This window comes from Oryzias latipes, chromosome 9 (genome assembly GCF_053564925.1).
Source record: "Oryzias latipes strain Hd-rR chromosome 9, Olatipes_Hd-rR_3.1".
Taxonomy (NCBI): Eukaryota; Metazoa; Chordata; class Actinopteri; order Beloniformes; family Adrianichthyidae; genus Oryzias; species Oryzias latipes.
Window position 1 is genome coordinate 19206072 of NC_136245.1, and position 11420 is coordinate 19217491.

Below are 11420 nucleotides of genomic sequence, written 5' to 3' on the forward strand. Positions count from 1 at the left end.
TCCGCCTTTTTGTATCAGGGTTTCTGCAAGCTGACTATACCTCTCCTACTCAAAAATGTCTGGATCGCGCTGCCATCTAGCGTACAATGTTCAATTACAACTTCATATGCAAGTTTTCCGACATGCATTTTTAAAAGCTTAAAATCTGATATTAAAACAAGCTTTTCCAAAAAAAAAAAATCATTTTTTAAAAGAAGCTACATTTTTAAATGTGAGCCTCAAAGTGGTCGTTTTTGCATTATGGTTTCCTAAAACTTTTAAAAACAAAGTATTTATCTTACTGAAATAAAAACACTGTCAAAAAAAATTAAAAAAAGAGGATAAAAGAGACGAAAATACTTTTGTCTTAAATTACATGCATTAAAAAGTCAAAAAGACGTGCGTAAAATCTAACAGAAGTATTGAATGTGTTAATAATAAATAATAAATGCAATGGTAGTTTTTACAAAAAAAAGTATTTTTGTGTTAACCATCTCTTACTACGTGGATTTACATTAAGATATAAAGGAGCGTTAATATGCAAGTGCCCCTTTTGAAAACGCACAGGAGGGATGGTTTGTTTTTAAGTATTCAACAAGAGAACTCTCTCTCCCGTCCGTGCGTCGGACACTCCACTGAAACTCCTCGGCCATGTCCCCAGCTCTTTGAAAAGGTGAAACCAATAAGATTAAATCAGACAAAGATTTTTCCCCTCCATCTTAGTGTATCATTAAGATTTAACTCTGCAGACTGGAAAGAGGGTCCACAGGAGAGAAGAGAGGAGAGTGAGAGGGATAGCGCATGGGAGCAGAGTAGACGCTCCAACAAAAAATGTTGGGAAACAGCGAGTGAAAGTGGACGGCAGGATATTAAAGGAGGAAGGAGCAGCAGCAGCAGCGGCGGAGGTTGTCAGCTTTGCAGCTGTTTAAAAAAAAATCATCCATAAGGCAAGTCAAGTTATTTTTCAAACTTCTCTTCCACACGTTTATGGCGCATCTTTATTCCCCATTCACGCAGATTACTGAAACCCGTTTCCAGCGCTCCCCGCCGATTTGTACTGAAAGTAGTAATGCTATTAGAGGCTTGTTGGTACCACGGGACACGGGAGTTCTTTCCCCGAGCGTTCCGCGCACCTCACATGCGAGCGTGTCTGTTGGTTAAACACATAATGAAAGGATCGATAGCCGTCTGTTTGTTTCAGCGATACTGTCACGGGGTATAAAGGAGTGATCAAGGGGAGCAGACATTGGCCATCTTTAAACGTTGTTTTTTTGTCTTCCGCTTTCGCCAGTCAGAGAGCGAATATTATTGATCCGCGGAAAATCTCTGCGCATCGGAGGAGACCGTCATGTGTCAGAAAAGGCTGCCGAAAGGAAATGTAAAATGGCAATGCCTTATGATTGATCAAAGCGACACTATTGATGTGAAGGGACTGCAAAACAGGTCAAACTATTTCGACAGAAAGAAAACATCAGTTAAATAACACACGATCATTTATTTTTCATCTCCAAATGTTACAACAAAGTTTATAATCGTTTAATATTTTACACAAGCAAGTGTATTTTATGACCTGATATTCAGATTTTTCTATGACTACACATTTATGCACGTCTCATAATAATATGTGTACTTAGAGAAAACACATATATATAAGGAAATAATCCCATTGTTTGACATGTCATTCCTGTGATGGATGCATTTACGCAGAGCACAGCCGTTTTACGCACACTTAAATTCAGACTAATGGACCGCTTTGCAGCCTCTAATTAACGGTATTAACGTAAAAAAACAAAACAAAAGATACAAAACTGCTCACAAATTTACAAAATAATTTCTATACACATAGGATGTGCACGCTTAAATACATTTTCACCCAAAACACCAAAACACTCCAGCTGTCCCAAATTGATATGATGCGCACACAGACTCAGAAAATGAAGCTGAACCAACAATCATTTGGGAAAACGCTGAGGTCACGAAGTGCAAGCCCCCCAACATAAAACGAGGAGAAGAAAAAAGAAGAACACATTTAAGGGTGTTTAGAGGGTATTTAAAAACACCCAGCGTATGTAGAAAATGTATTAACGAGGCTTTCTAATATTGATTCTGTGTAAGCAAAGAATGCTGTCAATAAGACATTGCTGAGAGGCTGATTTCCCCTTTGCAGAGGCCTCTGCTCCAAAAGCCTCCCGTGCAGACTGGAGGTCTGTGTTTCTGGACGCCGCCGCCTGCAGCTTTAACACCTGCCTGCAAAGTTAGCGCAAAAGAACAATCTAAAGCGAGTCCACTGATGGGACCTTTGAAGGTGTAAGTATAGGCATTATAGCTCACGGCTGCATGTTTGACTAACGCACTCATTGATCGTCAAATCGAGCAGGAGACGTGGTTGTGAAACATCCCCTATCATTTCTATGGCGTGCAAAAAGTTTGTTTGAAGGGGAATGATGCTGAAACCAACGGAAGTAAACACATAGACGGATCCACGCACTGCGTGAATGCACATTATCTAAATGACCATGACACCAGACTTTCAGAATTTAAAAACAATAGCAGTTTGATATTTGAATTCAATTAAAAGTCAAACATCCATTTATGAGGTTTTACAACTGAACACCGATGGGGTTTTTTCGTCAAATTTGCCTATGTTTGGCAACAAGGGGAAATTGTCTTTAGCAATTAAGGTTCAACGTCACAAAAAGCCCTTCTTGGCCTCTGACCCGTTTGTAGCTGGAAGTTGACCCGCTTTTATGAGCAGGAACGCATTTTCTGCAGTGGAAGCAAAACTAAATAAGACTAAAAATTAAATAGCAATACAAACATATCACAAAATGACAAATATGAATAAAAAATTGTTTTTTTATACTAAAGACGAAGGTTTTGTTATATGGAGTGTGGGGTGAAGAGAGGGGATTTATGGCGAGTAAGGGGGCGCACGGAGCCTCTTGTTTTGTCCACAAGGTGAGGGGAGAGGGATCATTAGAAATCACCTGCCTCTCCACATGGATCTGCACTTTCACACACCTCCATAATTGCTCTTAATGAAAACATTGTGTGTAGAAATTTAAGAAATGCTTTTAAGGTTAAGCATGTAAAGAATGTGCTACGTAACCAAAACAGGAAACTAACATATATGAAATTAAAGCTAACTTATGTTCAATATTTTTAAACCTTTGTTTGTATGTTTTTTTTTGCTAAGGAAAGAACTGTGGTAAAATTTGAAAGTTTTCTTTAAATGGTTAAAAGGTTTAAATGTTTAACGTGAAATGGTGCAGTTCAGGTAATCCTATTCACCTGCAAACATTTCTTTTTTAGTTTTTCTATGTGTGAGGACTCCTTCAAGGAATTTGCGCTCATTTAGTTTTTAGCCATAAACGGAAACAAATCTCTTGCAGGGTTTGGTATCCAGAGACTGTAATTGAAGACAATAACTGCAACGACAACCAATTAGGCTTGAGGTTGGAGTTCAGTGAGAGGCTCTGTCAATTTATGCTATGGGCAATGGCTTTAATGCTCACTAACCATCATTTCTTCAGAGCATGTGTGCTAATTACTTTGGATGGTCCCAGAGACACAGATTATAAATCCATTAGCGCAGAAACCCTCGTGGTTCCATAGTACAAACAATTTATTTTCATAGTGTACCCAAAACCAAAATTTAAGTGCCAAAGACCAGAAGTCGAGACGCAGATTTTCTTTGTGTACTTTTGTGGATACAAGGAAAAAGCTTATCCACCCGCAGCCGAGCAGAATAAACGGAGACGAAAAAGAGTTTTATCAGAGGGATTTGACAGTGGCCAGACGTTTTTTGAAAGTTTCTGCAATATTGTGGTCAACTTTCTTTTTCTGTTTTGAAAGTTCAGGAAAAAGTTAAAGGACGCTTTCCGGAGGGCAAAGAGGACGAAAGACGGACTTTACGCATGATTTTGTGTTGCGTTTAGGGTGCGTGCGCGTAAAGGCATCTGACTCTAGAGTCATTTATTTGAGAGAAACCGGGGGGCAAAGGTGGAATTCTTGAGAAATTCAACAAGGATAAGGGAGCTTTAGGAATTCTGCACGCCGATTACCTTTCATCCCATCCTCACATTATCCGACAAACACGCCATAGAAATATCGTTAAGCGTCAGAACAGCGAGATTACCCTCTATGGATGGCCGTTTGCTCCTCTTTTTTAAGTATTGCTATTACATGAAAAGAGACAGAGGGGGGTGAGCTGGGGGGTCTTGAGTATGTGGGAGTGCTTCCCTTAAAGAGAACGCGCAAAGGGGGTCGTTGGATGTGTGTGTGTGTGTGTGTGTGGGGGGGGGGGTCTTCAGAAGGTCCCACTGTCAAAGTGGTCTAATATAAGAAGGCAGGCAAGACTGATCAACATTATTTAAAAAATATTTAAATTTATAATCATTTTACATTTAAAGTTTACCAAAGTTTTAGAGTTTTGCTTGTTTATCTTCTTCTTTGTACTATTGGAGTGACATAGCACTGCCCCCCCCCACACACACACACATTTATTTCCCAAACCCACAAACAGCATGGGCTTAATTAGAAATGTAGTGTAGCTGAACTATGACACGCTGAAGCTGAGAATGAAGTTTGCAGCAGCTCAGTGAAATTCAGAGTTTGAATCTGTGTCCTGAAGCTAACTTCAACCCACATATTGTAATAAATCACCATTTATTTTGCTAAAAAGCATCATTTTGTTATTTTATTCTTTTTTGTTTGTTTGAACAAAAATAGAATTCGTCGATGTTTATAACTCTAAACATTTTTACTATCAATTCAGTGCAACACTTTTCTTAATTTTGAAAATAATCAAACCTAAATTCTTCCTATCACTTGCAATTTTGTGTCTTTTCAAAGGAGAGTGTGTGATGTCTGTGTGGGAGGGCACATGTGTGCAAAAAGACAGTGAAGTAAAGACGGTCTGTGTAGTGTCCAGACCTGGCAGATTGTGACCTTATCAATGTGAAACTCTTAAGATAAATTATTCATCACACCTGTTTGATGTCTCTGGCCTAAGAATGTCAAAAGTGCACCACTTAAGATGCATTTCAAAGGCACTAATATCAGCTCCTGTGCTCCCTGCTTCTTTTCAGGACTGAATAAAGAGGTGGGCGGCTGCATTTTAAGCCCCAAATATGGACCATTAATCTTCCAACAGCAGGTGAGAAGTGAACTCAGAGACGTCATATTCAATAAGTAAAAACAAAACAAAACACTGTAATACTTCAAGGTGTGGCTGTTTTCATGTGACTCCCAGATGTCAAGTGTTTATGTGGGTCACTGATGTGAGCCCCTCGCTGCTGCATTATTACCATTATTATTATTTTTTTAAACTTCCATTTGAAAGTTGAAGCGGTGAATCCGTGAGAGGGAATGTTCTTTGTAACCGACTCTGTGTTTGTCACCTTGCAGACAGAGAGGAGCGCGGCAGCCTGACAATCCGAAACACGGCAGAACATTGCTGAAGTAAAGAGCGCCTCCGGAGCGTGATGTCATTTATGACACATAATGTCTGTTATTATGGCCTTCACAGCAACACACAAAGAAAATAAGTAATAGGCAAGATACATTTATTTTAGTAAATTCAGGAAAATGTGTGTGTTCACTTTAAGCTATACTTATTTTTAGTACATTTATTGAATAAAATCCTACATTTTCACAGAGATATGAATCCAAGAAACCTAAACTCCTCTGCTGCTTTGGGAAATTAGCAGCTGTTTCGTTCACACCAAGAGGTCAACAAAACACTCATCATTATTAAAACAAATAAGCCAAGGATGAATGTTCCTGATGACTTACACAGATGTACAATGCATGCACTTTTGGATTACATGTTTAGCATTCTTGAGGAGGGACACTCTCACATGTTTGTGTTTACTTGTGTCTGTGCGATAGCCGAGTCGGTCTCCCTCAGATGTTCCCTTTGACCTCTGGGCCGGGGTCAAACTCAGACAAATGAGATGGTCAAGCTCTGGCGAGAGCTGCAAACATTCCACAATAATCTTCTCTCCTACTCCTCCTTTTCCTCTTCTCTTGTCTTTTTGCTCTTTGCACCTCTGTCTCCTCTTCAAGCGAGAGTGATGTAGATTACGTTCTCATTTCGCACAGGCAAGTTTTTATTGTGTTTGCTGTAAAAATCCCGAAGCACGTGCTCTTCAAATTAAGAGTTACAACATTGATTCAGTTAAATGTCCTCAGCATCTGCCTTGCTCACAAAAGGAAGGAAAACAAAAGTGCACGATCTGAACGAGGGATCTGTACTGCAGACTAGAATCCAATGAGCACACATTATGTGTGTGTTTGTGTGTGTGTGTTTGCAAAGCCTGTCAGTGATGTCAAAGATGAGGTATTGCAATGTGGCTTTTTACACACGCGGCTGGCTCTAGCATTTCCGGCAACATTTCTCACTCAGCCTCCCTCACACCAACCGCTCTGCTGTAATATCTCCCCCCATTTCTCCATCCTTTCAGTCCTCCCCTTCCTCCTCTCCTTCTCTCTCCACCTTTTTCTCACTGCTGCCCCACCCTGGCTAATCTGAGCTTCTCTCCTCCCTTTCTCTCTCCCACTCAGCCTCCCCTTCATTTTTTTTTCTTCAACCCACAGTTTTCTCTGGTGTTCTTGTCACAGAACTCAACCACCTGTGTTGTTATGATGACTGATGGGGCTTATCTGCCTTCTTCCTCCAAAATCTGGTTCAAGTAAGTGGATTGATCTCTATGAAGACTTTTAATTGAATAAACACAGTGGTGATGAGACTGACCCCCCCCCCCCCCCCCCCCCCACACACACACACACACTCTTCCATCACAGCTTCAGCTACAAGTCACTGCTGTAAGAACACGCACCGTCACCACTTCTAAACGTTAGCGGAACATTCAGTGTCACAAGAAGAATGAAGGCCAGCAACAGTGACTGATGTGGTAACACAGGACGATAGAGCTATTGAACCCACTTTCATAATGATGCAAGATTACTAAAAGGCATTGCAATACACCAAAGATTAATAAAACTGATTCAATCTCCATGTGAGAGTGTGTGTTTTTTTTTCTTTTCACTCTTGACTCCCACTTTGAGCTGTGACATCAATCTATGTGAACTTGTTCGTGATTCATTGGAGGGCACAGCTGCTTCACGTGCTTCTTGGACCGGGCAAGTGTCCTCACGGAGGAGCTGATCACATGTCTCAGTCACATGGCTTTATCTCAGCTCTAATTGGCTGTGCACAGGGGGCATCAATCTGTCTGCGTGTGCACTGCTCTCTGCTTCAAATGGGAAGATGGTGGCTGTGCTTTAGTGTAATTTTGTCTCTCCAGGGAAGAGGGCAGCAACCTTTTCATTTATCCTGTGGGTGTGACCACCTGAACCATCACAAATGCAAATGTAGCCAATCCCAGGACAATTAAATAATCACAATAAAGGATCGAATGAAACATAAAGGGATTTTTTTCTTCTTTTTTTTCTTCTTTTGTGTCCTATAAATTGCTTTTGTTGTCTTTAATTCCATCATAAATAAATGATAAAGCTCTGTTATCTTTCTCACTGTCAGCAAACAGTTTGGAGGGTTAAAAATAACCGACAGGGGACAGAGAACGGGGGAGAGCATGTAGGCTTGTGGTTTGTAATCATGGTCACATCCATGTCCACGGTGCAGTTCAGCTGATTGTGTTTACATCCCTGTCCTCCTCCTCCTGCTCTGTATGTACACAGGCAACCGAGGGGTGAAAAAGGTGCTCGGAGCCGCTCGATTCCCTGCCACCACCCACCATTTCCCCAGTATTACAGAGCCATGGATGTCTACCCCCTGTCCCCAAGAAGCTCAGTCCCTCTCTCCTCCACCCTTCCTCAACCAACATGCACCCACCCACCCACCCATCCGCCAATATCTCCTCCTCCCGCCTTGCTCCCTGATTCAGCGTGTAAAAGCGCCCCCTGAATGATGGATTACAGTGTCACTGCAGCCTGCGAAGGATTAATTTGTTTCATTGATTTCTCTTTAGGCAAAATGCCAGCGTCTGCCGCTTCCCACCTTTTCCCCAAGACTCGCAGCTGTAATAGACGGTAATGGCCTAAGACAAATCAACCCGTTTCTTGTAAAAATAGCACCGAATAACCCACCGCACCTAACAGCCTGCAGTCTACTTACAAGCACATCAGGGGGTGGTGGTGCGGCGGGATTGGTGGGGCATTAAGGGGTGTTCGATTCATCCTCATCCTCCAGTGCTATCTCTCTATCAGGCCACCTTTCCACACAAACCTTCCCTCCTCTCCCTGCGCCGAATGAAAGGAGACCATCCAGCCGCTCTATCAGAGCCATAAGTCTGCCATACTTACAGCTCCCTCTCAGGCCTCACAATGGATGTATAATGACAGCGCTGTCTGGAAGGGACTGTGGGAGTTGGGCCATTCTCTCCAGTAATGGAAGCTGTTACTGCCATTTCCGTCTCACCTGCAGGAAAAGCTAACTGTTAACCACAGTGATCTATGGTGAGGCCTTTCTGCACCAAGCAAAGGTTGAAAGGTTGCACTGACACTGTGAATTAAGGCATTCCCGCACAGCACATCATTTTCCTGGTGTTTAAAGTTATTCTACTTCACACTGGCAGCTACGGAGTTATTTCTAAACAAATCGGTTCCTTTTGAGTCAGTACTGGTGCAGCTCTCCGCCTTGTGGACTGATAATCGAGTATTCCTGACATCCTCTGATTTAACGCAGACATAAGATGCTGTCACATCTTTACTACTCTGTCACTGCTTTGAACGATGGGAAACCCAAACTGCCTGTAACATTAAGCACACCACTACAGACTGACTGTCCTCAAATGCTTTCCACTCCTGCAGAGATTTATGAGGCAAACCACAACCATTAATCCATTGTTGATTTGCTGCGGCTACCCTGCAGGGTTTTTGGGATCAGATATCATACGGAGCTGAAACCCGCCCTGTTGTGCAGGAAGGCAGACCGCAACACCCTGAATGGTGCTTCAAATTTAGAATTTATTAAGAAAAAAAATACCTGCATACTTGAAATCCTCTCACACAAAAATGATAAACATAGATTGATATCTATTACTTTTTTTATATAATTTGAAGTTTAACCATAGGAGGAGCCGCCACATTTTGTGACAAAGACTCGAGATTCAGAGAGATCTCTTCCGCTTGCAGCAATCAATTTCACCATGTTCACAAAGCCACAAGCTAAGGCGGAGCATTGGTCACCCGGCACTCCACTAGATCCCCCTGCTAAGCTGGCCTCTCACAGGTAAACCTCCAAAAAGCCCTGCAATGTGTGACACTATCGGGCTCCTCAAATACTCCTCTCAGATGGACGATTAGGTAATCTTGCCATGATACTGTCTTTTTCTTTATTTCTATCATTTTCTTTCCCCTTCCTGGTGCTCCTTCTCTATGCCACTTCATTCTCAGAAGTGACATCCTCGTGCTCCACTCTGAGCTGTTCCGCTCAGAGCACATTTCTCCTCAGGAGTCCTTATAGTCTTAAGTGCCTCCAGAAAAGGTTGGCAGGTAATTGTCCAGTTGTGGCTGGGCTTATCATAATTACGGGTGCGAGCTTCACTTGGGTAGATGAAGAGAGTTATATGATGTGACGTGAGAGCCCCATGCAAGGTTTTCAGGTCAAAACTCTCCGTTGGCTGTTTCTGTTTTGATTTATTTATTTATGTTTTGGAAATAACGTTTTTTAGTTTACTTTTAATTGGGATAACAAGACAAGTTTGTCCTTTTTCCCCCTAAAAACACTAGTTTGTGTTAGAACCAACTCAATGTGTTTTGCCTATTGATTGTGTACAGCCACAGAAGCAAAGGCTATGCTGACCTCTCAGTGCTGGAAAATCCAAATGACCAGGTCTGCAGCCGCTCTAGATCTATACTTCTATTAGCCATCTGATCATACATATATCCTTGTCGATGGGAAGCTTTAGAGGGGGTTAGTGTTTGCATTGCCCCAGTCAAAGGTCATGACTGGCCAATAAAATATTTCCAGAGCACCATCAATAACTGGGACATGTAGACTAATACAGTATGTGATTGCAGGTGGGGGGAAAACCTGCTGTGCTTGCTTCAAGTAGAATGGATGAACAAGGGGCCAAAAGGTTATTGGACAGAATTTAGCCCCCTGCCCTTCAACCCCCCACATATGCACATTTGATAGTGACAGGGGTAATTATAAAGGTATACTTCAGATGGATCAAATGAGAGAGGGCAAAGTGCAGAAGCTTTAAAGCACTGGCTGGAGTCAAAGGTTAGAATGGACATAGGACATCAGAAGGTGCTGCTGGGTTTGAGATAATGGAATCAAAGCAATAAAAGCAGACAGATGAGAACAAATGTCTTATCTTTTCTTCATTGAAGGATTTCACTGATGTATAATCAGAGATTCAGCATCTGACTTCCCAATTTGTTTGCTTTTATGTAAAGTGTTTTGACTGTAAAGCCATCAAGCTCTATGGCTATTAAATATGAATCGTCCGGGGCCAAATAAGGTCAAAGCTTGCAGTTAGAGCCAGTGACCAAAGCCAAACGCAAAGGTCAAAGTGGAATTGCCTGAGAGGCAGAAATGCAACATTTGCTCATCCAAATTTATGCATCCCATTGGCAGTGATTTATGGAGGCAGATAAATGTGAAGATGGGCAGAAAACACTCTTTCTCCCATCCTGTCAGACATGCTAAATACACTAGTCACTCATATCAATCACCGTGTCACAGTGAATCGCCACTATATGCTTCCTGCACAGATTAAAAGCTGTCTCTGTCTCAGTCTGCTATCTTCCTGCAGCTCAGGAGAGAGGCTGTATTTTCAGTTGTCTTTTAGCAGAGGACAAAATCAAGTCTTTGTTTTAGTTTTTTTGTTTTTTTACCATTTTGCTCTGTTTTATTTATAGTCCTGTGTTATAGACGAATAAATGAATACATCTGACATTTTTAATAAAAAGTCCAGGGCATTTAAAAGAGTTCATCTTGTTGCAGGTTGTCTGCTCCCAAAACAAATCGCTGTTAATTAAGATCAGCTTTTTCCCTGCTCTGTCCTCGGCTGCTGCCAGACAGGCTGTTCACTGTTTTGCAGGAGCAGCCTGACTCTGACTGGGCCAGCAATTAACTCTATATCCTGGCTTTTAGAGGTTTGGGAGCCTCTTGAACATAAGCATGTACTCCATGTCTCTTTGGCTCTTAAATGTGAAAACCAGCCCAGCTTTGGTGCACCACAGCATTTGCAAACTACCCCCGAGTGGTTCAGAATCCAGCCAGGGAAAAGTCCAAAAAGAAAACAAGCGTTTGAACTGCTGGCCAAAGCGGAAACATGGTCTAGTAAGCTGCGTTTTAACCTGAACCATAAAGATCTATTTTCCTTTCCTTTAATATTAATATCTCCCTTACTGCACATACTCTGTTTTTCCATGGCAAGATCAAAGGGTGATAATGCGGGACA

General features: G+C 41.8%; 1 long non-coding RNA gene across 1 annotated transcript; it reads left to right on the forward strand.

Annotated features, from left to right (window-relative positions):
• The first annotated feature begins 523 nt into the window (after positions 1-523).
• Positions 524-7000, forward strand: LOC101163334 (uncharacterized). The gene is made up of 4 exons (XR_002290853.3): positions 524-926; positions 2147-2286; positions 5070-5137; positions 5389-7000. It is a non-coding gene; the product is annotated as an uncharacterized LOC101163334 (long non-coding RNA).
• Positions 7001-11420: the final 4420 nt, after the last annotated feature.